The 27,077-nt window shown below is 42.8% G+C and overlaps 1 protein-coding gene and 1 non-coding gene across 3 annotated transcripts in view; one reads left to right on the top strand and one right to left on the bottom strand.

Annotated features, from left to right (window-relative positions):
* The window catches only part of RASGEF1B (RasGEF domain family member 1B), a 667,380-nt gene that overhangs the window by 459,916 nt on the left and 180,387 nt on the right, over positions 1 to 27,077 (top strand). The gene's annotated exons all lie outside the window — the stretch shown is intronic.
* TRNAW-CCA (transfer RNA tryptophan (anticodon CCA)) lies at positions 12,365 to 12,437 on the bottom strand. Its single transcript has one exon. It is a non-coding gene; the product is annotated as a tRNA-Trp (tRNA).

Raw genomic sequence — 27,077 nt, 5'->3', positions numbered from 1 at the left:
CCTGAATAATTACACTATGTGCTGCACAGACACACTGAGAGCTTGTCACCAGGACAACCAGGGATGACAGGCAGCTGAGCACTCTGTTTCTAGGGTCCAGAGAGAGAAGCTGACGAGAGGAAGATTTCGGCCCCATAGCCTGTGTCTGTCAGTGCCGACATGGTCAGCTTTTGATAGTTTAGAGGCTGTTTTTCTGCTCAAGGAACGATTTAGGGCTTTTTATCCTGTGATTGCCAGCACTTCTTTCCCAAGAAGGGCAGAGGGAGGGGAATCGAGATCAAGCTGAAACACCTCCATTTTCCACCTCGTCGGCAGCTCTGCCAGTAGTGGCGATGGCCTACGATGGTCTTAGGACGAAGGGTATTTAATGTATATGCATCACCGTGTTCCTTAAAGTTGACACAGATCAGGTTTTTTTTATTTTTAGAAAACTAGAAAGTTGGAACTCCCATTTCTATAGCCCCAACCATAAGGTATAAGAAGAGAATGTTCACAAAAACGTATTCCAGTAGACATTAGGTGTGGGGCTTCCCAGGTGGTGCTTGTAGTAAAGAACCCACATGCCAATGCAGAAAACATGAGATGCAGGTTTGACCCCTGGGTTGGGAAGATCCCCTGGAGAAGGCATGGCAACCTATTCCAGTATTCTTGCCTGGAGAATCCCATGGACAGAAGAACCTGGTGGTTCTTCCATAGGGTGGCAAAGAGTCAGACATGACTGAGTGACTTAGCATGCACCCAGACATTAGGTGCAGACAAATACTGTTTGATTCCACTTATATGAAGTACCTAGAATAGTCAGACTCAGAGAGTCAGAAGTACATTGGTAAATGCCATGGACAGGAGGGCTTCCCGGTGGCTCGGTGGTAAAGAATCTTCCTGCCAGTGCAGGAGATGCAAGAGACACGTGTTCGTGTGTTTGATCCCTGGGTCGGGAAGGTCCCCTGAGAAGGAAATGGCAACCCACTGCAGTATTCTTGCCTGGGGAATCCCATGAACAGAAGAAATCCGGCAGGCTATAGTCCGTGGGGTTTCAAAGAGTTAGACATGACTGAGCAACAGAGCACACAGGGGCGGGAGGCGGGGTGGGATGGGAAAGGAGAATGGAGGATTGTTGTGTAATGGGGACAGAGTGTCAGTTTAGGAAAGTGAAAAACTCAGGAGATGCATGATGGTGAGAGCTGCACGCAGTGTGAATGCGCTTAGTGCCACTGAGCTGGGCAGCAAAATATGGTCAAAATGGTACGTTTTATATTATGTGACTTTTACTGTAATAAACGGGTATTTTTTAAAAAAGAAAGAAAATGTCCAGGTCACTGTGATGAACGGTCTCACCCAGCCTTTAGTGCCATAGTCCACACCCTGCTTCTTGAAACTGACTCTTCCTCTTATTTCCCTTAACCTGCACTCTCTTGGCTTCTTAGCTCCTGCTTAACACATCCTTAGCCTCCTTCACTAATTCCTGATTTTCTCCACTCAGTGCTGTGGTGAGGGAACTGCCTCAGGATCTATAGTCAGCCCCACCCCCCCAACCCCCGCCGCTCTGTCCTCCTCCCCAGAAAGATTCCACCCACTTCCACTTCCTCACTCACACTGAGATCCTTTCCTGTCAGCGCTCAGCATCTCACTGCCTGCTGGGTATCACCGTGCACACATCAAGTAGGCATCTTAGACTTAATTAGTCAACAGTCAAGCTGCCTGAGCGACTGAACTGAACTGAAGCTAAACTATGGTCCCTTCTTTCCCCTGGACCACCCAGGCCCCCACCCCTCACAATTGCTCATCATCACTAAGAATTTCCTTCTATTGTTGGTGGAGCAAAAATCGCTTCACAATCTTTGACAAGAAATCTGAAAGACTCAGTGATGAAAAGCATGTATATCCTTTAACCCGGCAATCCCACTTTTGGGTTCTCTTACTGAAGTCAAAGCACATCTCTGTATAAGCATATATAAGTAAGGATGTTTATTTTGTGTCGTGGTGCGAACTTGGGGACAAACAGAATGCCCATCGGGGAGAATAGATGACAGTGCATTATAGCCATTATGCAGCTATTTGATGTGAAAAGAAGCCCATAATGTATTCTGAAGTCAAAAAGCAACTCATTGGGGTGGGAGGTGGGAGGGGGATTCAGGATCGGGAGCTCGTATACACCCGTGGCGGATTCATGTCAATGTATGGCAAAACCAGTACAGTATTGTAAAGTAAAATAAAGTAAAAATAAAATAAAAAAAAAAGCAACTCAGAAAGTAATATGTACAGTAGTGTCTAGTATATCAGATAGTATAATCTAATTATTGTACAAAGTCAATCTAGAAAAGCCCTGTATGTGTACACGTGTCTCTGTACTTGAATGGATATGAGGAAAGCAATAGATATTCAGCAGACTGTTAGGATTGTTTCCCTGGGTGGGGCAATGCCCAGGAAAACAGAGCACATATTGTTTTTATAGTAATTGGAAAAATATTTAATTGCTCATTCTCCTGTATTTCTTGCTAGTCCATCGAGTAAGAATCTTAGCATCACCTTAGGCACCTCCTTCCCCCTTCCTCTTTCCAATGAGTCATTGTTCTTACACTTGCACCCTCCACTAGATTATAGAATCATTGCGAGCAAGGGCCTTCTGCATGGAACCTCACATATAACCACTCAGTATATGGTTATTGACATGAAATGAAGATGTTAGCGTCATTGTGCTGTATTTCTATTATCTAATATCTCTAAGCTTTCTTCTAATTCAGAGTGATACCAGTGCTTTCACCAAAACCTTTTAATGCGCATCCCCTTCCCCCACCCCTGCTGTGGAAAATGGGCCCTTGGAATAGAAGATATTATATCACGTACTCTGCTGTCCCGGTTTCACTTATTTGGTCTTCTTTTATGTATATTTTTACTCAGCTCTGCATCCTGCTTTCAGTATCATTTAGAGTTTCTTGGATGGGAGGCAGGTAAACGGGATAAACAGCCCCGAAGGACTGTATGCAGATTTGCACTGAAATAAGCAGAGAACGCCACATGTGTCAAACATAGTGATGAAGAAACCAGTCCAAATATCCACATGTCTCCTGCTGTCAAAGCTCTGGCCATTTGAAATCACGGCATTCAGATGTTTTAGAACCAGTTCTTAAAATAGTACATAGGGAACATTTTGCCACACCCCAGGGAAGCTGTCAGCACACCGACACCTTTATATACCCACACCCATAGCCAAACACACACACACACACTGCGTCGAACTTTGCCTGAACCCCCACTTGCTGAATCATGATTTTTCTGGCTCAGTTCCAGTGGCTTTCCAGGGCCGATGGTTCACTTCTGAGTGGCCTGAGGAGGGGAGTGGTAGGTGTACAGTCAGACTTGATAGGTGAATTGCCCCACTAATCTTTCCACCAGTTCTGCATATACTATTCCTATCTGCCTTTCAGGATTTGAACAGATTCCAATACAAAGATCTGTGATTGACCATCCTCCCAGTGTGTGGGATCTCACAGCACATTGAATGACCATGCAAGCAAATAAATAAGAATATGGGGCCTCTGAGAGCAGATTGAGTGAAATCATACCATGCTATTTATATCCCCAACATTTTTCAGCCTGAGAGTTCAGCATAATCACAAATATCAGTCACAACGCTCCTTTGTTCCTAGAAGTTGCTGTTTATCTCCTTTGCCATTTTACTAAGAGGGGGATAGAGAATAACTCATAAGACATAGAATCAGCATTCTATTAAAGGACCTCAGCTCTGCCAATAGTGAGACCCAAGAAGTTAACATTAATTGATATGAAACAAATTGGGGTTTCTTTAGAATGCTACCCATTGTGATGAGATCTATACCTAGTTATGATATATCAATAAGTTCCAGACTGAACACAGCTGGTAGATAGAATTTCATGCAGGAGGTATGCTTCTTGAACCCCTCTGTGTGTGTGTGCTCTGCATTTTTAAGAGTTGATGTCAAGCTGGTCCCTGTTAGGGGGCTGTATTTCCATCTACTCATTGTGAATTCTGAATACAGCCTCCTTAGTCCAATCAGTTGACTATTCTGCTTGGAGTCAACCCTTTGGAAAGGTATTCTTATGCATTTTGGCTCTTTATCAAGCCCTTCTTCTCTACACCCCACCTCCCCAAATAAAGAAGAAATACCACCCGAAGCAGCAAAATGTCCTCCGAGTGAGCATAATCTCCTAGCATCAGAAGTTAGTGGGAGCTTTGCCGAGGGAGAGGAATTAGAAATCAGCCCATAAAAATAAATGAATCTGTTTCCATAGTGACGGGAATCTTTCTCCTCATAGTTTTTATCCTATGTTCCCCCGCGGATCCCTTAGGCAGAATAACAATAAACTTGAAGAAAACATTTTATTATCTTAATGGATTCTTAATTTAAAGCCAAAAGCCTTTAAATTATCTTCCCAAGGATACCGCTGGCCGTAACTTTTGGAATTGAATACCTGAACGGCGTTGCAGGAGGGATATCACCTCCCAGAGCCCAGCCAAGCAGGGGAGGTGGAGAGGGGAGGACCTCGTGGGTTACACAAGCGTTTTGTATGCTGCTTTCCTGATGGGTAACGCACCTGTCACGTTTAATATTTCATCGGAGGAGGAAACGTGCATCTGTCTATGTTCATCTGCTGAGTGAAATTCTGCCCCGATGAAGCCTGCTCGCGGTAAACGCGACAGGGCGCCCTCATTATGCCCCTAAATCATTTTCCGTAGCAACCAGGAGGGATCCAGAGCAACAGCGAAGCCTGAGCCACTGCTCTTACCCCACCAGCCAGCTCTAGGGAGCCCTTTACCTATGTTTCTGCAGCTGCGGCTGGGCCTGCCTCTGCCATCACATTGTAGAGGCTGAGGGAAGCCCAGCAGCTGTACTATGGGAAGAGTAGCTGCAGAGAAAAAGGACTCAAAGGCACAAACCTCTGGACCAACACGAGAAGGGGCTTCCCAGGTGGTACTCATGGTGAAGAACCTGACTATCAATGCAGGAGACCCAAGAGATGTGGGTTCGATTCCTGGGTGGGGAAGATCCCCTGGAGGAGGGCATGGCAACCCACTCCAACTTTCTTGCCTGGAGAATCCCATGGACAGAGGAACCTGGTGGGCTACAGTCATGACTGAAGTGACCTGGCGCGCATGCATGATGGTGAGGAACTGAGAGGCAGAGCTGGTAAAAATGTCTCAGTGTCAATGTGGCAAATTCATCAGATAGCTAGATGGTTGGTCCATATGCAGAATGGTGCAAACCACATGTGTTGAAATTATTTCAGCCTTGTCGCAAAACCGACCAAGAAGGGTCTGAGTAGATACCCTTGATTTTCTCAGAAGTCATCTCAGTAGAAAAGAGTCATGATTCCCTTCCTTAATCCCTTATGAGAGTGAACATAGGTCCCTGTTTCGGGGGGAGGTTTAGGGTTTATGTCTATTGTCTCAGGATAATGACTAACACCACCTCTTTTCATTCTCCAAAGTATCTCAAAGGCTTGAACAATAAATGTGAAGGTCACCCTACTTAAAGCCCACAAATTTAAGTCTAGTGTCCCACCGCTGACCTTATATTTATTTCTCTCCATAAACATTACATGCTGTCTGTAGACAGATGTGTGTCTCTTTCCTGTAATGTAGCAGCTGCCAGGTTTAGGCTCTTTCAGTCTAAGGTACGTGGAGCCAGGAAGATATAATTCTGAAGAGGAAAAGCAGAGAATGGAGTTGCTTCTTCCTTACACTGTAATGCTTCAGGTGTATTAAAAAGCTCGTGAATTAGTTTTGAACCTTAGATGCGAATTTCTTGACGACAGAGAATGTTACTTATCTATTGCCAGGAGCATTTACAGGCATTCAGGGCACGCGTGCTAAGTGGCTTCAATCATGTCCAACTCTGTGACCCCATGGACTGCAGCCTGCAAGGCTCGCTGTCCATGGAATTCTCCAGGCAAGAATACTGGAGTGGGTTGCCATGTCCTCCTCCAGGGGATATTCCTGACCCAGGGGTTGAAACCTCATGTCTTACATCTCCCGCATTGGCAGGCGGGTTCTTTATCACTGGCACCACCCGGGAAGCCCATAGACACTCAGAAGTGTGAAACTGCATGAATGATGAATACAGCAATAGTAAGGAGGGAGTTTATTGGGGCCCAACATGAAGCCAGCTTTGGAGGAGAGGGTTTGAATACTAATACATGACAGTAGGGTTGAAAAGGCAGGAGGAGAAAGGAATTTCCGAGACCATTATTTTCTCTCGTCATGTCATTCATTAATGTTGGTTATTGTTGCAAAACCAACCAAGAAGGGTCTGAGTAGATACCTTTTTAAAATTAGAAATAAGAAATAGGCAATAAGAAAGAAGAAGATTTAAAAAGGTCCCTTACCGCCCAGAATACTCATGATGAACTTTCTGGGACGTGATGTCTTGTGCTTGTCACTTGCATTCACACACGTGTAAATGTGTGTCTGTGTTTTCGTGTGGGTCTCTTGACAGGATCACTGCTCTGGGAAGAACTGCAGTGTTGCCATTAGCAAGAACTGCCGTCAAGGGCAGCCTGCCACTACTTGTTACGGTGGCAAGTGAGGGCTTGGAATTGTCTGAAGACTTTATATGAGTATTCCTGGGTCGGGAAGGTCCCCTGGAGAAGGAAATGGCAATCCACTCCGGCACTCTTGCCTGGAAAATCCCATGGACAGAGGAGCCTGATAGGCTACAGTCCATGGGGTTGTAAAGAGTCAGACACGACTGAGCGACTTCACTTCACTTCACTAAGTGGTGGAAGAGAAACCTGCAGGAAGAGCAGTGATCGTTTGGGGTTTTCTAATTTTATTCATTTAGTTTTGGTGGTGCTGGGTCTTTGCTGCTATGGGAGCTTTTCTCGTATTGTGGTGAGTGGGGGCTGCTCTCTAGGTGCGGTACACGGGCCCCGCATTGCAGCGGCTTCTCTTGTTGTGGCACACGGGCTTTACAGCTCAGGCTCAGTAGTTATGGCACATGGGCTTAGCTGCTCTGAGGCATGGGGGATTTTCCCAGACCAGGGTTTGAACCTGTGTCTCTTGCATTGGCGGGTGGATTCTTTACCACTGAGCCACCAGGGAAGCCCAGGGCTTGGTTTTTCTTACTTTATTCAGACTCAAGTTTTCCCTATATTTTTCAAGGATATTCTGCCTTTGCCAGAGGCTTCTGTCACTTAGGACCAAGTGAGTACAATTGAAAATACTGGACTTGGAATCAGAAGATTGGTACCGCTTCTGAATTCATCTCTTACTTGTTGTCTGAACCTGGGCTAGTTCTTTAACCATTCTGAACCTTAGTTTTATCACTGTGGAGGCATTTATTCCCACCGTATAGCATCAGTATAAGGATCAAATGAAATCAGAAACATACTTGATGGTCTAGAACATGGGCAGTGATCAGCGGATGGTGGCTGATGTAAAGAGTGGTAAGTATGTTCTTTACAGTTCCTTATGGAATCGTGTTTTTGTGGAAAACAAGGGCTTTGGGATGTGGAGTTGGGTTTGAGGCTGTGTGGAGCCCACAATAACTATAATTGTAAAGCAGTTTGTTTAACGTTTTTAAGCCTTTGTTTCCTCATGTTGTATGCCAAGTCACTCAGTTGTGTCTAACTCTTTGCGATCCCGTGGACTGTAGCCCACCAGGCTCCTCTGCCCGTGGGATTTCCCAGGCAAGAATACTGGAGTGGGTTGCCATTTCCTCCTCCAGAGGATCTTCCCCACCCAGGGACTGAACCCATGTCTCCTGCGTCTCCGGCATTGCAGGCAGGTTCTTTACCGCTGAGCCACGTGGGAAGCCCTTGTTTCCTCATCAACAACCTGAAATTATTTACATAATAAAGTGTTAAATTAACAAATCAAACTTCACATCATCATCATTGTTTGTATGATCATGGTGATGAGGATAGTTTCCTTATTGGTAGAGGTGAACAGAGAAGAAAGAGGAAGAAGAAGAGTTTATCATGCTATTATAAAGACAGATGAGAGGATGATATTTTATTACTATTCTTTAAGTCCTACACTTTCAGGTGGAGGTCTGTTTTATTTCAGCTGTTTTCAACCATGACTGTGCATTAGAATCACTGGAAAGATTAAGAAAAATAGCAAAAAAAAAAAAAGACAGTAAAATGAGAGGCTCTGGAGGGCTACACTGGCTATCATTATTTTTAAAAGCTCCTTAGATCACTGCCATAAGCTGTCAGGGTTGAGAACTGCTGCTGTATATCTGTGCCTCCAGAAGGGAGCTACTGGTAAGAAGTATGACTAATTTTCACAACTCAGAAGGGCTCCAACAGGAAGCTGGTGGGGACCCTATACCCCATGTTGGTAGGAAAAAGGAGAAGCTGGGGGAGCCAGCCAACCGTGGAAAGTGGCCTCCTCCCAAGTGGCTGGGGTGTTTTACAGCACCGAGTTTAGAGGTAGTGGTGAGCTGAACTCAGCGGGGAAGGCCTCCTTGTGGTTCTGGGCACTCAGCCCACGTCTGCATAACTGCTGCAGCCCCCTCCCTAAATCCGTCTCTAGTCTTAATCCTCACAAAACAGTTTCCCGCCCAGTCCAGCAGAAGCCTGTGTTTGTTTTCTGATGCTGCAGAGCAAATCTCCAGGGATGGGGTGGTTCAAAACCATACCTCCTGTGAGCTCACATTGCTGGAGAGATAGGGTAGCTGGATTCTCTGCTCGGTACCTCACCAGGCTGAAATCAAGAGGTTGGTTGGCTGTGTTTTCATCAGGAACTCAAGATCCCATTCCAAGCCCCTTCAGGTGGCTGATAGATTTCAGTTCCTTGCTGTTGCAGGACTGAAATTCCTGTGTGCCTGCTGACTGTCAGTCAGGGACCACTCAGATACTGTGTGCCATTCCCACTCCTCACATGGCCCCTCCAGCAGTGGAGAATATCCGTCATGTCAAATTTATCTCCTGCTTTGAATCTCTGTTGCTCTGATGAGCTCAGTCCATTTTAAGGGCTTACCTGATGGGGTTGTGAAGAGTCAGACATGACTGAGCAACTGAACTGAACTGAACTGATTAGGTCAGGCTCACCTAGGATAATCTCCTTATCTTCAAGTCAAATGACTTGGGACCTTAATCACATCTGGAAAATTAGTGTTTCATTCAATAATTGAGAAAGGACATGTGTACACAGTGGAACTACCTTAGAATTACAAAGTCCAAATATATGCTTAAAGCTTTTCAGTGGCCATTCATTTTACCTATTTCATAAAGCCCATGCTCCTTAGCGTGGCATTGTTTTTGTTGTTCAGTCCCTAAGTCATGTCTGACTTCTTACAACCCCATGAACTGAAGTGTGCCAAGCTTCCCTGTCCTTCACTATCTCCCTGAGTTCGCTCAAACTCATGTCCATTGAGTCAGTGATGCTATCTAACCATCTCATTATCTGCTGCCTTCTTCTCCTTCTGCCTCCAATCTTTCCCAGCATCACAGTCTTCCAGTGAGTCAACTCTTCGTATCAGGTGGCCAGAGTGTTGGAGCTTCAGCTTCAGCATCAGTCCTTCCAATGAATATTCAGGAATAATTTCCTTTAGGACTGGTTGGAACTCCTTGCCATTCAAGGGACCCTCAAGAGTCTTCTCAAGCACCACAATTTGAAAGCATCAGTTCTTTGGTGCTCAGCCTTCTTTACGGCCCAACTCTTGCATCCATACATGACTACTGGAAAAACCATAGCTTTGATTATACAGACCTCTATCAGCAAAATGATGCCTTTGCTTTTTAATATGCTGTCTAGGTTTATCATAGCTTTCCTTTCAAGGAGCAAACATCTTTTAGTTTCATGGCTGCAGTTAGTCAACAGTGATTTTGGAGCCCAAGAAAATAAAATTTGTCACTGCTTCCACTTTTCCATCTTCTGTTTGCCATGAAGTGATGAGACTGATGCCATGATCTTAGTTTTTTGAATACTGAGTTTTAAGCCAGCTTTTTCACTTTCCTCTTTCACCCTCATCAAGAGGCTCTTTAGTTTCACTTCACTTTCTGCCATTTGAGTGGTATTGGTATCATCTGCACATCTGAGGTTGTTGATATTTCTCCTGGCAGTCTTGATTCCAGCTTGTGATTCCTGGTGGAGAGTTCTGACAAAACACCGAGGACCGAGACAGGGAAGCTGAGGCTGGAAGCCTAACTGTAGGAACAAGCCCAATACACTGACAGCAAGGAACTTGGGAACAGTGGGCTGGTCCCTGGCTGTGTGATGCGAGTTTCCATCCTCGTACTCACTTTGTGAATCTCTATTGCCGTTTATCCACTTTTGTTGAAAATGATGGTTTACAGGTCTGTTTCCTGGTCTCCTGGAGGTGGGAATCAGTGAAGATCTCCCTTCTGTTCCTGATTTCCAACACAGTTGTCTTCAATACCCTCCACATAATTATTGGTTCTCAACCCGAAATTTTCTAATTTCCCACATGAAATTAGAAACTGGTCCCAGCCAGGGAGGGCAGGGATCAGTTGAAGGTAAAAACAGACTGCTCCACATTGATAGGTGGTCATTGTAACAAGCAAGAGGACTAACCACACATGTGTCTCCACCAGCTGAAGGACAAGTCGGTCTCTTTGTTCACCCACCAGTATCTTAAAGTTTACACAGAGGCCCATCTTAACAGGGTTCCATCATGTGCCCAGTCCAGATGGTCTCAACAACACATTGCTGTGTTGAGGCTGTGTCCTTGGAGTAGCTTTGGCTGTGGGAACACTGGACAGACCACTTCACAGACAGGAGTGGGGGTGGGGAGCCTCTGATTACTGGGGTGCCGCTTATAGGTCAGTCATCGGTCAGGTGCTTTCTATGACCTCTTCCAACAATGGTCAAGTTGCCAAAGGGGGTGGGGTAAAGCATGAAGCCTGCCAGGACCAATAGGGTCTGGCTGTTGACTTCACTTTTCTGAATGACCTCCTCAAGGTGAGTTGGGGAAAATTGTTTGTTGTGATGATGTACATTGATTCAGTATTCTCTTTAGAATGAAAACTGGACAGTTCTCATGGTACAGCTCTAGGGGATGGTAGAGGACATGCAGTCACCTTCTTTCTTTCTCTGCTCTTTGTGGACCCATCTCCAAGTGCTTGCTTGTTTTGCTATAAAGCTTTTCTTTTTTTTTGCTTACTCATAGTTTCTATTAATACTGCCTCATAATTTTGGATTGCATGTTCCTTTGGCTTGCCATGAACCCAAGTCTGTTTCATGGCTTTTTTCAGCTTCATTTCATATCACCAGCTGGTACTCTCTGCATGACTTAACTCAAACTTAGGAGGCAGAGAACTTAGTCATCCCAGCTCATCTTTTTTTTTTTAACACCAGCAAGCCAAAGGCTTAGCTTAGTTCAGACGCTCACCATTAGCTTAAGTACCTAAAGCCTCTATGATTGGAGAAGGGAAATAAAGAAAAGGGATCGTGTGCATATAATGTAATGGCTTAGATACCAGGGGTCTGAGGGTGGGAAAATTTTCCTCCAAAGAAATGTAGGTTCAGTTCAGTTCAGTTCAGTCGCTCAGTTGTGTCTGACTCTTTGCAGCCCCATGAATCGCAGCACACCAGGCCTCCCTGTCCATCACCAACTCCTGGAGTTCACTCAAACTCATGTCCATCAAGTTGGTGATGCCATCCAGCCATCTCATGCTCTGTCGTCCCCTTTTCCTCCTGCCCTCAATCCCTCCCAGCATCACAGTCTTTTCCAATGAGTCAACTCTTTGCATGAGGTGGCCAAAGGATTGGAGTTTCAGCTTTAGCATCAGTCCTTCCAAAGAACACCCGGGACTGATCTCCTTTAGGATGGACTGATTGGATCTCCTTGAAGTCCAAGGGACTCTCAAGAGTCTTCTCCAACACCACAGTTCAAAAACATCAGTTCTTCGGCACTCAGCTTTCTTCACAGTCCAACTCTCACATCCATACGTGGCCACTGGAAAAACCATAGCCTTGACTAGATGGACCTTTGTTGGCAAAGTAATGTCCCTGCTTTTGAATAGCAGACATCAATTGACATTTCTTTAAAAAATAATACATGTGTATATATCTTTGCGGAGAAGGCAATGGCACCCCACTCCAGTACTCTTGCCTGGAAAATCCCATGGATGGAGGAGCCTGGTAGGCTGCAGTCCATGCTGAGGGTCTGGCACGACTGAGCAACTTCCCTTTCACTTTTCACTTTCATGCATTGGAGAAGGAAATGGCAGCCCACTCCATTGTTCTTGCCTGGAGAATCCCAGGGATGGGGGAGCCTGGTGGGCTGCTGTCTATGGGGTTGCACAGAGTCAGACACGACTGAAGTGACTTAGCAGTAGCAGTAGCAGCATATATCTTTGGCTGTGGTGGGTTAGTTGCCACATGGGGGAATCTTTAGTTGCAGTATGTGGAATCTAGTTCCCTGACCGGGGATTGAACCCGGGTCCCCTGCTTTGGGAGCATGGAGTCCTAGCCGCTGGGCCATCAGGGAAGTACCCAATTGATATCTCTGATTCCAGCAGTGAGATGAGTCCTTGAGGGGGGATTGAACATTAACTCAGGCATTTAAATACCATCACTAAATACTGAGAGTCAAGAGGAAGCTTGTGAGCGAAAAATGAAACCAATATTCAGCAAAGTCGAATTGGGAACAGAAGGCAGTGAGCAATCTGAGGAGTCTAAGGAATATGTCTAATGATAGCTGATCTTTGTTTTCCAAGTTAGCACCTGCCATTCCTACTTTATTGGGCAATAGGAGAAACAGGGCAAGTCCTCAAGGCTGTACACATACAGAGAGACGTATTGGGCTGATCCAAAATAAAAGCTGAGAGTTCCTATAAGTATCATTAGTATGCACCAATGGCCTTCATTCATTGAAGACTTAACTTGGTGCCAAGCATTGTCATAAATACTGGGACTATGGCAACTCTTCCTCACCCTTGACACTCCATAATCCCCCTCCCTGGTTTATTTTTTGCTAATAGCACTTTTACATTTCTAAAAAAGCTACCATTTCACTTACTTCTTAATTTTTTATTCCTCCCCTGTAATCTAAGATCCATGGGGTCTAAGCTCTATGGGAACAGGGATGGTCTGAATCTTTTTTTTTTTTTTTTTCAGTTTTATATTTGGAACATCCAGAAAGTATCTTTCTCAAAAATGACTGGCTGAATGAATTAATGAATTCCATCATTTACTTGGTTACTTGGGGGTAAGTAGCTGGCAGTGGTTGTGAGAAAGATGAGGGAGGTAGAGGGAGACCCCTCTCACTTCTAGCGTTAGTTGATCAGTCATGTCCGACTCTTTGAAACCCCATGGACTGTAGCCCGCCAGGCTCCTCTGTCCATGGAATTCTCCAGGAAAGAATACTGGAGTGGGTTGCCATTCCCTTCTCCAGGGGATCTTCCCCATCCAGGGATCAAACCTGGGTCTCCTGCATTGCATGCAGATTCTTTACCATCTGAGCCAGCAGGGAAGCCCATTTAATCATTTATCGATGTTACTTGCACAGAAAATAAGAGAGATCATAGTCATAAGTCAGAAACTATACAAGTGTTCCCTGGAAAACATGGATGCAGTGTGTATACATTTCTGGATTAAACAGAGAGGATTTTCCCCTCTTATTGAGTAAGAATATGTCTCAACATGTTTACCAGTATACTAATCAGTATAGGCTATATTATGCTGTGATGACAAATAAGCCCACGATTTAGCTTAACTCAGTACAACATATGGAACACTGAGTAGCAGGAAGCTCTGCTCCATAGCGCCTCTCAGGAACCCAGGCTAACAATGTTTCCAGCATCCTTAGACACCAGCACCTCAAAACTTCCGTTTGCTGCTGCAAGAAAAAAGAGAACAAAGACAATGCACTCTTTTTATGTTTCTTCAGACCTTGCCCTTTTCTCTAATAGGACCATGTCTTTCTCCAACATGACCTCAGGGGGATTGGGAGGGATTCCCATTCAGGAGGAAGGGAAAAACAGTTATAGTAAGTACACAGCCAGTGACCCATACTGTGGAGGGACCACTAATGTTTAACATAAAAGCCCTTGGAGAGGAAAGGAGTGGTGGTGGGAGGAACTGGGAGATTGGGACGACGCAAATACACTATTGATACTGTGTATAGTGAGCATGCTAAATTACTTGGTCGTGTGGGACTTTTTGCAGCCTCATTGACTGTGGCCTTCCAGGCTCCTCTGTCCATAGGATTCTTCAGGCAAGAATACTGGAGTGGGTTTCCATGCCCTCCTTCAGGGAATTTTCCCGGCCCAGGGATCGAACCTGAGTATCTTGCATCTCCTGTATCAGCCGGCAGGTTCTTTACCACTAACACCACCTGGGAAGCCCTTATGTATCGAATAGATAACTAATGAGAACATACTGTACAGCGAATTCTACTTATTGCACTCCAAGACCTGAATGGAGAGAAAGTCCAAAAGGGAGGGGATATATGTTCATATATGGCTGATTCATTGTGTTGTACAGTAGAAACTAATACAACATTGTAAAGTAGCTATTTTAAAAAGGTCCTTGGAAAACACAGAATTGACTTTTTGGGTCAAGTGGTTTGGTTTAACAAGATATGAAATTTAGGGCCAGAACTAAATAATGGTAATTACATAAATGTTTTTGCAAAAAACACTTCAAGCAAAAATTTTTTAGGAAATAAAAGGAAAACATCACAGAAGGCTGTCAACATGTAGTCACTGACCCACTTGAGTAATTTTATCAAGACTCTCTGGCTAGTTGGAAAAATTTGGATCTAAACCAGCTCTCTCAGCACTCATTTCCTTTATCCTCATTGAGTCGGAATTTGTTGTTGTTATTATTGTTGTTTTTAATCTCTTATTAATGTAAAATTGCTCCAGCAGAATCCATCTTTCTGAGTAGAGATGTCTATTTGGGCCTGACCTCCAAGGCCCCATTAAACATGAAAAGCAAGTGCTTACTATCTTCTGAAGACAACAGATTCTGGTTTTTTATCTTACTATGAAGGAAATTCCATCATACCAGCTCAGTCACTGACCTCGAGCTCTCCGGCTTGGCAGGAGGAGTTGTGCATAGTCTCAACAAGCCCACTTATCATAAATTCACCCTGCTCCTCATGGGAAATGTTTGCAGAGAGTGACTGTATGAACAGGCAATTGATGAACTTATATTGACACATCACAGTCACCCAAAGTCCACAGTTTACCTTAGGGCTCATTCTTGGTGTATAATAACAGAATAACATATATCCATTAACGTGTAGTATCACACAGAAGTAGTTTCACTACCCTAAAAATCCTCTGTGGTTTGCTTATTCATTCCTTCCCCTACTTCCTGGCAACCACTGATTTTTTTAAATTAATTTATTTTTAGTTGAAGGATAATTGCTTTACAGTATTGTATTGGTTTCTGCCATACGTCAACATGCATCAGCCATAGATATACGTATGTCCCCTCCCTCTGGAACCTCCCTCCCACCTCCCACCCCTTTGCACCCCTCTAGGTTGTCACAGAGCCCCAGTTTGAGTTCCCTAAGTCATACAGAAAGTAATTGCCACTGGCGGTCTGTTTTCCATATGGTAGCATATGTTTCAATGCTGCTCTCTCCATTTGTCTCACCATCTCCCTTCTCACTCCCGTGTTCGCAAGTCTGTTCTCTATGCCTGCGTCTCCATTGCTGCCCTGCAAATAGGTTCATCAGTACATCTTTCTAGATTCCATGCATGCGAGCATGCTGTCTCTTCAGTCATGTCTGACTCTTTATTATCCTATGGACTGTAGCCTGCCAGGCTCCTCTATCCATGGGATTCTCCAGGCAAGAATACTGGAGTGGGTTGCCATGCCCTCCTCCAGGGGACCTTCCTGACCCAGGGATTGAACCCATGTCTCTTACGTCTCCTGCATTGGCAGACTGGTTCTTTACCACTAGCGCCACCTGGGAAGCTCCCTAGATTCCATATATATGCATTAATCATTAATACATGATATTTGTTTTTATTTTTCTGACTTACTTCACTCTGTATAATAGGCTCTAGGTTCATCCACCCCATTAAAACAGACTCAAGTGTGTTCCTTTTAGTGGCTGAGTAATATTCCATTGTATATACATACCATAACCTCTTTATCCATTTATCTGTCAATGGACATCTAAAGAAGCCAGTCTGAGAAGGCTACATACTGTATGATTCCGACTCTGTGACATTCTGGAAAAGGTAAAGCTGTGGAGGCAACGAAAAGATCAGTGGTTGGAAACCACTTAGCCTTTTCTGGAATGTCACAGAGTTGGAATCATACAGCATGTAGCTTTTTCAGGCTGGCTTCTTTCACTAGTAATATGCATTTAAATTTCCTTCAGGTTTTTTCATGGTTTCATAGCTCATTTCTTTTAGCACTGAGTGGTATCCCATTGTCTAGTACCACAATTTGTCTATCCATTCACCTACTGAAGAACATTTCGGTTGCTTTCAAGTATTGGCAGTTATGCATAAATCTGCTATTAACATCTGTTTACAGGGTTTTTGTGTGAACATCAGTTTTTAACTCCCTTGGTACGTACCAAGAAGCATGATTGCTGGATTGCATGGTCAGGGTATATTTAGTTTTGTTAGGAAATTGCTAAACTGTCTTCCAAAGGGGTTGTACCACTTTCCATTCCCCTGTTGCTTCACACTCTCACCAGCATTTGGTGTTGTCAGTGTTCTGGATTTTGGATGTTCTAATACGTGTGTGCTATCTCATTTTAATTTGCATTTCTCTCATAATATATGATGTGAAGCATTGTTTCATATCCATCTGTATTCTGTATATCTTCTTTGGTGAGGTGTCTGTTAAGATCTTTGGCCCATTTTTTAAGCTCAGTTCAGTTCAGTTCAGTCGCTCAGTCATGTCCAACTCTGCGACCCCATGAATCACAGCATGTCAGGCCTCCCTGTCCATCACCAACTCCTGGAGTTCACACAAACTCATGTCCATCGAGTCAGTGATGCCATCCAGCCATCTCATGCTCTGTCGTCCCCTTCTCCTCCTGTTCCCAATCCCTCCCAGCATCAGGGTCTTTTCCAATGAGTCAGCTCTTCACATGAGGTGGCCAAAGTACTGGAGTTTCAGCTTTAACATCAGTTCTTCCAAAGAACACCCGGGACTGATCTCCTTTAGGATGGATTGGTTGGATCTCCTTGCAGTCCAAGGGATTCTCAAGAGTCTTCTCCAACAGCACAGTTCAAAAGCATCAATTCTTTGGCAATCAGCTTTCTTCACAGTCCAACTCTCACATTCTACATGGCCACTAGAAAAACCATAACCTTGACTAAATAGACCTTTGTTGGCAAAGTAATATCTCTGCTTTTTAATATGCTATCCAGCTAGTTGTTTTCTTACTGTTGAGTTTTCATTATTTTTTGTACATTTTGGATAACAATTCTTTATCAGGTATGTTCTTTGCAGACGTATTTTCCCCATCTTCTCTGTCCCTTGACACTGCTCTTTTTTTAAAGTCCAGCTTGTCAATTATTTCTCTCATAGGTGGTACCTTTGGTGCTATATCTAAAAACGTTATTGACATACATCCCCAAGGTCATCTATGTGTTCTCCTATGTTATCTCCTAGGAATGTTGTAGTGTTGCTTTTTACATTTAGGTCCAATTGAGTTTATTTTTGTGAAGGGTGTTAGGTCTGTGTCCAGATTCACTTTTTGTTTTCCCTGTGGGTGTCTAGTTGGTACAACACCATTTGCTGAAAAGACTATCTTTGCTCCATTGTGTTGCCCCTTGGCTCCTTCGTCAAAGATGAGTTGAATATAGTTATGCCAGTCTGTTTCTGGGCTCTGTATTCTGTTCCATTGATTTCCCCCCACCCCCACCATTCTTTTGCCAGTACTATGTCTTGATCACTGTAGCTTCTTTCTAGTCATTTTCATTGTTTTTTGCACACACACACACTTCAGGAGGCTGAAGCAAATGGGCATGGCTGCAGTTTATAGCTGCTTTGAGTATAGGCTATTTTCAAATCAAGTTCATTTTCAGAGTGTATGAGAATTCTTAGACCCTCGAAATCAGGACACCTGCACTGGACTGACATTAGATTCAGTTCAGTTCAGTCGCTCACATGTGTCCGACTCTTTGCAACCCCATGAATCGCAGCACGCCAGGCCTCCCTGTCCATCACCAACTCCCAGAGTTCACTCAAACTCATGTCCATTGAGTCAGTGATGCCATCCAGCCATCTCATCCTCTGTCGTCCCCTTTTCCTCCTGCCCTCAATCCCTCCCAGCATCACAGTCTTTTCCAATGAGTCAACTCTTTGCATGAGGTGGCCAAAGTATTGGAGTTTCAGCTTTAGCATCATTCCTTCCAATGAACACCCAGGACTGATCTCCTTTAGAATGGACTGGCTTGATCTCCCTGCAGTCCAAGGGACTCTCAAGAGTCTTCTCCAACACCACAGTTCAAAAGCATCCATTCTTCAGTGCTCAGCTTTCTTCACAGTCCAACTCTCACATCCATACATGACCACTGGAAAAACCATAGCCTTGACTAGATGGACCTTAGTCGGCAAAGTAATGTCTCTGCTTTTGAATATGCTATCTAGGTTGGTCATAACTTTTCTTCCAAGGAGTAAGCGTCTTTTAATTTCATGGCTTCAGTCACCATCTGCAGTGATTTTGCAGCCCCCCAAAATAAAGTCTGACACTATTTCCACTGTTTCCCCATCTATTTCCCATGAAGTAATGGGACCAGATGCCATGATCTTAGTTTTCTGAATGTTGAGCTTTAAGCCAACTTTTTCACTCCTCTTTCACTTTCATCAAGAGGCTTTTTAGTTCCTCTTCACATTAGAGTACAAAAGGCAAATAAACACCTACATCTCCTCCATGATTTTCATTAAATTAACACAATTCAGAGCTGCATTTCAAATGTGTGGATGGAATCTTTTAAAAAGTAACCAAGCAAATAAATCCCCTTAATCCATTGCAAGGTTTAATATTAAGCTGAATTCCTAGATAATGTTAAGATTAACACTGACTTTAGATAAATTCCAAATTTCAGCCAAAACAAATAGATTTCATAGAGAATAGAGTTCAAATTCAGTCAAAGAGCAGGAGGACTCTCCTGGGCAAAAATTAGTGAAATAACTCTTTCTTCCTCTATGAATTCTGTCATGCATTCCCTTACTCTCTCATCTGTTTGGTGATTAGGTACAGAAATTCCTTAGTTCTTATCATGCCAGGTCAAGGTGAGTCCAGGAATAGACCAAATGTAACAGTAAATCAAGGTGGATCAACCTCTGTTTCTCATTTCTTTTGCTATTTGTATACATACACTGATACTAAAAGGTAAATCCTAAAATTAAAAAGAGAAGGTTAAGAAGAATATAGTGGCTGTATTGCCATGTTCAGTTTGTATGTTTAACTTTCCCTAGAACTTTAGGTGAATACATTAACATCATATATTGGGAAATAAAGAGAGTGACTCAGTGAAACTAAACACCAGTTTGGCAAATAAAGCACCTAAATACCAGGTTCCAAACCTGCAGTGATGGCTCATCCTCTGTGTTTCTTAGATTTTTTTAAAAAAGCAATTCGAAACCTAAAAGGATTTTTCTCCATTGAGAATTTGTCTAATACTTCAATGTCTTTAACCTTCAAGTACACTTTTATAATGCAAAAGTGATTTTATTTATGATTATAAATTAGATGGAAGAGATACTCAGGAAGAATAAACTTTCCTTTCAGAATATTGAGGATAAAAAGAAAGTGTTCCTTGAGTGCGACTACTGGGCTTTATGTTTTCCTGTTGTTGCATAAGTGGGCTTTGCATTTGCTGTGTGTCTGCCCTTTTCCAAAGGAAACTGCCTTTTCCCAACAATTGGTAGGTGTTTGTTTCCCTGCCCACAAATATGACTGGGCATGAAGTCCATGAAGATAGTCAGGCTCACCTGGCATAACATATGAAGGAGTCAGCTGCCCACATTCTGTAAGCTGAAGTGCCCCCCGACCAAGAGTAGCAGCTGATGTTTATGTGCTCACATCAGCCCAGGCTGCCAAAGTAGAAAGTTCCAACACCAAAAACTAGCTTTGTGTTTGGATGGAGGGTACAGTTTTCACTTCTCTTCAAGGCTGATTAATGACACGAATTGTACCAGCAATCACTTGTCAATTATAAGCAGCAGGCAGCAGATTATACCATAACTGTCTGCTGGATGATAATTTTTAGAGAGGAGTGTTCAAAAATAAAATTGGTTTAGGAAACGGTGTAATTAAAAAAGCAGCCAAGAAAAAATACGTCAACTGTTTTATAGCCCTACTCTGCCCTTGTCTATTCAGCTAAGAGTTTTTTCCTAGGGATTGATTGTTACTGCTAAGTCACTTCAGTCATGTCCGACTCTGTGCGATCCCCTGTCCCTGGGATTCTCCAGGCAAGAACACCAGAGTGGGTTGCCATTTCCTTCTCCAATGCATGAAAGTGAAAAGTGAAAATGAAGTTGCTCAGTCATGTCCGACTCTTAGCGACCCCATAGACTGCAGCTCACCAAGCTCCTCCGTCCATGGGATTTTCCAGACAAGAGTACTGGAGTGGGGTGCCATTGCCTTCTCCATTGATTGTTACTACCAATTTCTAAATGGATTCCAGTGTTGCCTTCAGACATGATTCCATAACTGCAGTTGCATGGTGTATAGAAATGCCCTTGAGCGTGCGTGCTTGCGTGCATTCTCAGTCACTTCAGTAGTGTCTGGCTCTTTGCAACCCTATGGACTGTGGTCCACCAGGCTTCTCTGTCCCTCGGATTCACCAGGCAAAAATACTGGAATGGGTTGCCAAGGCCTCCTCCAGGGGATCTTCCTGACTCAGGGATCAAACCTGTGTCTTCTGCATTGCAGGCACAATGCAGAGCCACCAGGGAAGCCCAGAAACGCCCCTAGTGGGTTTCTCTGGTGGCTCAGCTGGTAAACAATCTGCCTGCAGCACAAGAGACCTGGGTTCAGTCCCTGGGTCGGGAAGATCTCCTAGATGAAGGCATGGCAACCGACACCAGTATTTTTGCCTGGTGAATCCCCATGGACAGAGGAGCCTGGCGGGCTATAGTCTATGGGGTCGAAAAGAGTCAGACGACTGAGCAGCTAAGCACAGCACAGATGCCAAATCTGTTCAGGTTCAGTTGTTTCTTTTAATGTTTTCTGTGTTTCAGATAGAAACTTAAGAGAAATTCCACCAAAGGAGGGAATCCTCTTTGTTTTAATAAATTGTGCCTAAACCAATAACACTTTGTGCCAAGCAGACAACAAAAACTACCACCAACAGAACGACAGCAACCAGCCAACAAACCAAAACACATCAGTGTCATAATCTGTAAAATTCTAATAGGTTAAATCAGTTCAATATTTTGAACTGAGTCAGATTTAGTATTTATCTGTAAAAAAAAATGAAACATAACAAAAACAATTATATTCCTTCTCTACTCTGTACTCATTCTGGAAAAAAAAAAAAAAAAAGACGTCTTTCAAAGAAAGACCAGTGTAGGTGGTGAAGACATATATTGCTGTTTATGACCTAGCAGTGTTCCATAATGTTTTAGAAAGACTGTAAAATATTTTATGAATATGAATTACCATTATTACCTAAGACTCTATTTAGCAGAGCTGGACTATAGCATCAGTGTCTGCCAGTAACTGAAGAATATTGGCAAGCAGTTTGTCATGCTCACCATTCCATGGAATGTTCATCCTTTCTGAGTCACATCTACCACCTTGTCTTGGATGTTCTGCACAGACACTGGGGAAAATAAGGACTCCTGAAAGATTGCTGGTGCTGCTTGATATCATTTAGAGTTAACAGGATCTGCTTTACATGTCCTTCATAAGTTAATCAGCTTTTTTCTTAGCTTCAGAAAAAGAAATTATCAATATGGTATGTTGATGAGAAACATAGATTTTGGAGGCAGACAATGTTGGGTTCAAGTTCTTACTTTGTCATTACATAGATGATCTTAAGCCATTTATTTCAGTTTATTAAATGTGAGTTTCCCAGTTTGCATAAATACTAATCATACTTCATAGCATTTTGCCCTAATTCAATGCCTGGGATATCATTGTTGAGTGAGAATGATTAACTGGGGTTATCTCTGACTATTTAACTATCGATCTAGGAGAGAGAGAGTATGTGTGTGTGCGTGTGTGTGTGAACACTTAGTTACAATATCTGATTAAAAAGTAATCAATACAAGGTGGTTACATAATGGCATCAGGGCCTCTCTCCCTGCTACTCCTAAGCTATAACATTCCTCTCTGGATTTTTGCACATGTCTCATGAAGTTCTTATTTGCAAGCAACAGGAACCAGCTAATAGAAACAGAAAAAGAAATGTGATATAGTCCCAGAATGGTACACATGGCAGTGAAAGAAAATGAACTATTGCCATATACAATGTCCTATAATATATCTGTTTTACAGTTTTACCTTTCATAATAGAATTTCAGATTAAATGTCCCTGGCATGTGTCCTCTCTACTATCACTGCAAATTCCATTTCTTTTGTTTCTTTGAGAGAAAGTAATCTTTGTGTGCGGCTTCCCTGGTGGCTAGGTGGTAAAGAATCTACCTGCCAATGCAGGAGATGTGGGTTCGATCCCTCAGTCAGGAAGATCCCCTGGAAGAGGAACTGGCAACCCACTTCTGTATTCTTGCTGGAGAATCCCATGGAGAGAGGAGCCTGGTGGGTTACAGTCCATGGGGTCACAAAAAGAGTCGGACACAATTTAATGACCAAACAATAACAACCACCTTTGTGTGATGCTGGCCAGGCTCCTCTGCCCATGGAATTTTTCCAGGCAAGAAAACTTGCCTGGAATTTCCAGGGGATCTCCCTGACCCAGGTAGCGAGCCCTCATCTCTTGCGTCTCCTGCATTGTCAGGCGAATTTTTTACCTCTGAGCCTCCTGGGAAGCCCTCTTCTCTCTTATTGTGAATGAAATCCAACAAGCCATCTCTCCCAGGGAATTTCACACATTAAAAATTTTGCTGTTAATTACAGAATGAATATCTTTTCCCTAGAAAAGAAATTTAAAGTGCAGATAATCCAAAAGTGGGCTTCCTAACCTCTGCACTTGAAATTGTACCACCTATTTGCTCTTTGGGAGAATTAGGCCCATGGCTATGGCCCCATTTGTGGTCTGCCAAATATTAAATATTAAATCAAATTACTAGTATGAATTTTATCATTTTTATCTATATTGTACAATGTCAGATTTAAATGTCAGTATAAGAGCATTGAACTTATCTGGTGCCTTCCTGAAATTGTACAATTAATGCTTAGCAGCTTGTGCACACGTGTGTCATTTTTAGCAGAATGGCAGACACACTGCACAACAGGGTGCGTGCATGGGAGAAAGCAAAAATATTTGGTGGCAGCAAAAAGTTTGACTTGAGGCAAGAAGGCAGGGGCCAAAATGTAGTACAAATTTTACATCAGTGAAGGCATTTAAAATCAGGATTCCACAGTGGGGAGTGCTCTTTGGGCCTTTTGGTGCCCAGGGCAGACCCTGAGGCAAACAAATTACCCCTTAGCTGTACCCTCCTCATGTCCTTTCCTTCTCCTGGAGTCTACCCTCTATGTCCCTGTCTCCACTCCCTCACTCTCTACACCTCTGTCTTTCCTGGTCTGTGACCACAGTGGCCTAAATATTTGCCAAGCTCCTAGTCTCTCCTCCTCTCACATGCATGCTCCTGTCTGCTGCCCAGCAAATCCATTCACATACTGTTGTAAAAGTATCGTGGGCCTCTTAGCTGCTTCTCCAGAGTCATCACGCTCCACCTCTGTCTCTTTAAGGTCTAACAGCCCCAAATTATCTGTGGTTCATATAAAAACCCTAGAGTAGGAAATGGCAACCCATTCCAGTATTCTTGCCTGGAAAATTCCATGGACAGAGGAGGCTGGTGGGCTATAGTCCATGGGGTCCCAGAGAGTCAGACATAAAAACTCAACACTTCTTTATATTGCATGCCTCTTGCACTCATGACATTTTCTCTTCCTTTGACACCATACGTCTCTTTCTCTATCCCCAGCAACCCACCACCCCCCAGCCACCCTGCTTCATACCACTTCTTTGACTACCTAACTTTGTCCTCCTGGCCTCAGCTCCTGTACCACCTTCCTCCAGAAACCTTCTGGTCACAGGAGCCCCTCTCCTGGCTGGGCCAGCTGCTCTTCCTTTGCCCCAACTGCATCTTCTTCTATATATCTGTGTCCTGAACGTGCACCACTCCTTTGAATATTGTTTGTTCACCTCTCTCTCCCACTAGACTGGGAGGCCTCCCTGAGAGTAAGACAGCATCGTATTCACCTAAGTATCCCCAGGGCCTGCTCAGCACTGATGTACAAAATCCTGTCCATGCAAACATCTGCATCTGTTTGGTTACTAGTCAAGGCAACATCCAATTTATTTGGAAACCTTTCTTACACCAGCTGCTTGTGCTTAAGTCGCTTCAGTTGTGTCTGACTCTTTGTGACCTTATGAACTGTAGCCCACCAGGCTCTTCAGTCCAAAGGGTTTACCAAGCAGGAATACTGGAGTGGATAGCCATTTCCTCCTCCAGGGGATCTTCCTGACCCAGGGATAGAATCCGCATCTCTTATGTCTCCTGCATTGCCAGGTGGGTTCCTTACCACTGGTTCCACCTAACTGCCTCAAAGTCCCCAAAAGCTTCTCTGCTAAAAGTCCTTCCTCCTGATATTGAATTTGTTTGTTGTTTTGTTTTGTTTTTGCTGGGAAGCTATCTATTCATTTTCTAGGGTTTCCAAATTGAGTGGCTGAAACAACAGAAACTTACTTTCTCATGGTTCTGTGAGGCTAGAAGTCTGAGATGAAGCTGTCACCAGAGTTGGTTTGAGACTTCCCTCCTTGGCTCACAGATGGCCGTGTTCTCCTTGTGTCTTCACATGACCTTCCTTACGTGTGCATCTGTGTATACATTGCCTCTTCTTATAAGGACTGCAGTTATTTGGATTGGAGCCCACGCTGATTATCTCATTTTAACTTAATCACCTCTTGAAACACCCTATTTCTAAATACAGTCACATGCTGAGGTCCTGGGAGTTAAGACTGCAATGTATGATTTTGAAATAAGCTTATAACTTGCCACTTACCTATTGATGCTTTCCCCTAAATTTGCCGCTGGTCACCAAGCAGATCCCATCTGCAAAGATGCAAGTTACAGCATCCTTCCCTCCATCCTGTAAAAGTTCCATATGATTATTTTATGAGCCTATTCTTCCCGAATCATTTTGCATATGATATTGTCCTCCAGTGATACATGGGAGGTCAAAACAAGGGAGAGAACTATTTTCTCATGTTTGGATAGATGATGACTTTGCATTTTTGTTTTCCTTCCTATTTTTTCTGAACTCCTAGATAATTTAGGGTTCTTATCATATAAGTGAATGGACAAATTGTGTGGTGTAACTATCACACCTAGGTTTTGATGTATCAAAAAGCTGTACAATTTTTATGTGTTGTTGATTGTTTTCAGATACATTGCCTTGTAGGATCTTCTTTTTAAAAACAGCAAATTATATACTATACTTTTTATTGCTAAAGAAATGAGGAACCCCAAAGAGGTCATATACCAAGTGAGTGTCAAAGCTATTCAGAAATCCAAGACTTCAGAATAAGGGACCACAGCTATTTTTGCTTTATCATTATTATCTTGTTTACAAGGTCCTTAGAGCCAGACCTCTACTTGTATTTATTTATTTATTTTTGCTCTTTCTTTTCTTTAAATTTTACTTTATTTTACTTTATAATACTGTATTGGTTTTGCCATACATCAACATGAATCTGCCATGGCTGTATGTTCCCAATCCTGAACCCCCCTCCCACCTCTCTCCCCATACCATCAGACTTCTACTTTTAAAATAAGCATTTATGTTTACGAGCCAATTCTTATTTTATTAACTCATGATTGATTATTTTTTAATATTTAAAATATTTCTATTTTAGACTTTGTGTTTTACTTTAAATTTTTAATTATAATTTATAATTTAAAAGTTCTGAATATTTTTAATTTAAAAGTAAATACGCCATTTGAACTTAATTGATAAGTTTCTAAATAATTTACTTGTGACTTTTATAATTTTTAAAATCTATAATTGCTATAAATTTTATTGAAACATTTTTATAAACCTTGATATTGCTTATGTAATCAATATTTTATATAAAAAGTCATAAATTTAGTATAGAGCTAAGTTACAGTAACTCAGAGGATAATTTTCTGACTGACAATAGAGGAGAAAATGTATTAAATTATAATAGGGAATTGAAGATACCTAATATTTTACTTTGAAGAGGGCACCAAGGAAGAATAACAATAAGCCATTTGTCATTAACATGAAAAATGATCTGAGCATTATTATGTAAGTTTCTTTGCTGACTTGAATTTTAATTCAAATCCTCCAGATAAGCCTATGACGTAGGTATCATCACGTTGTATGTTTGTGGAAACGGATGCTTAGTGATTCAGCAACCTACTCTAGGTCTTCATGCTAGCATGTTATGGGGCTGGAATTTGATCCCGTGCCTCTGACTCCATCGCCATTCTTGTTTCATTGTGACACAAGCTGAAGAAATTACAGGAGAGACTCATAGTCAGCAATTACTCATTGAAACCAGTGACATGTTGGATTCAGACACTTAAAGCCAATGAAGCCCGTAAAAGAGGCATTGCTTGGCTTTGGCTGGTCATCTAACACTTGAGTTCCCAATCTCTAGGACCCTTGGTATCTTCATCTATAAATATGAGATTAATTGTGACATCTTCCTTAAAAGTTTGCTGTGTTGAAAAAAGTGTGTGTATACATACATAATACACATATGATATGTGGTAGTTGTGTAAACTTATTTAGATATTGTGTTTTACTTATACATCTAATCCTTTCAAAAAGCAGCATAGATAGTAAATAGCAAAAGCCTCAAAAATGTTCATAATTTTGGCATAGGAACCCTACTCCTGGAAAAATATTCTAAAGAAATGATTTAAAAGACCAAAAAAAGTATATTTTCATAGGTATTAATTGCAGGGGAAAATAGTTTGATAGTTCCTCAAAATGTGAAATATAGAAATGTCTTATGATCTGGCATTTCCACACCTAGGT

The sequence above is a fragment of the Ovis canadensis genome, chromosome 6, assembly GCF_042477335.2.
Source record: "Ovis canadensis isolate MfBH-ARS-UI-01 breed Bighorn chromosome 6, ARS-UI_OviCan_v2, whole genome shotgun sequence".
Classification (NCBI taxonomy): Eukaryota; Metazoa; Chordata; class Mammalia; order Artiodactyla; family Bovidae; genus Ovis; species Ovis canadensis.
The sequence above is the reverse complement of the archived record's forward strand: the minus strand, read 5'-3'. Positions and strand labels throughout refer to the sequence as shown.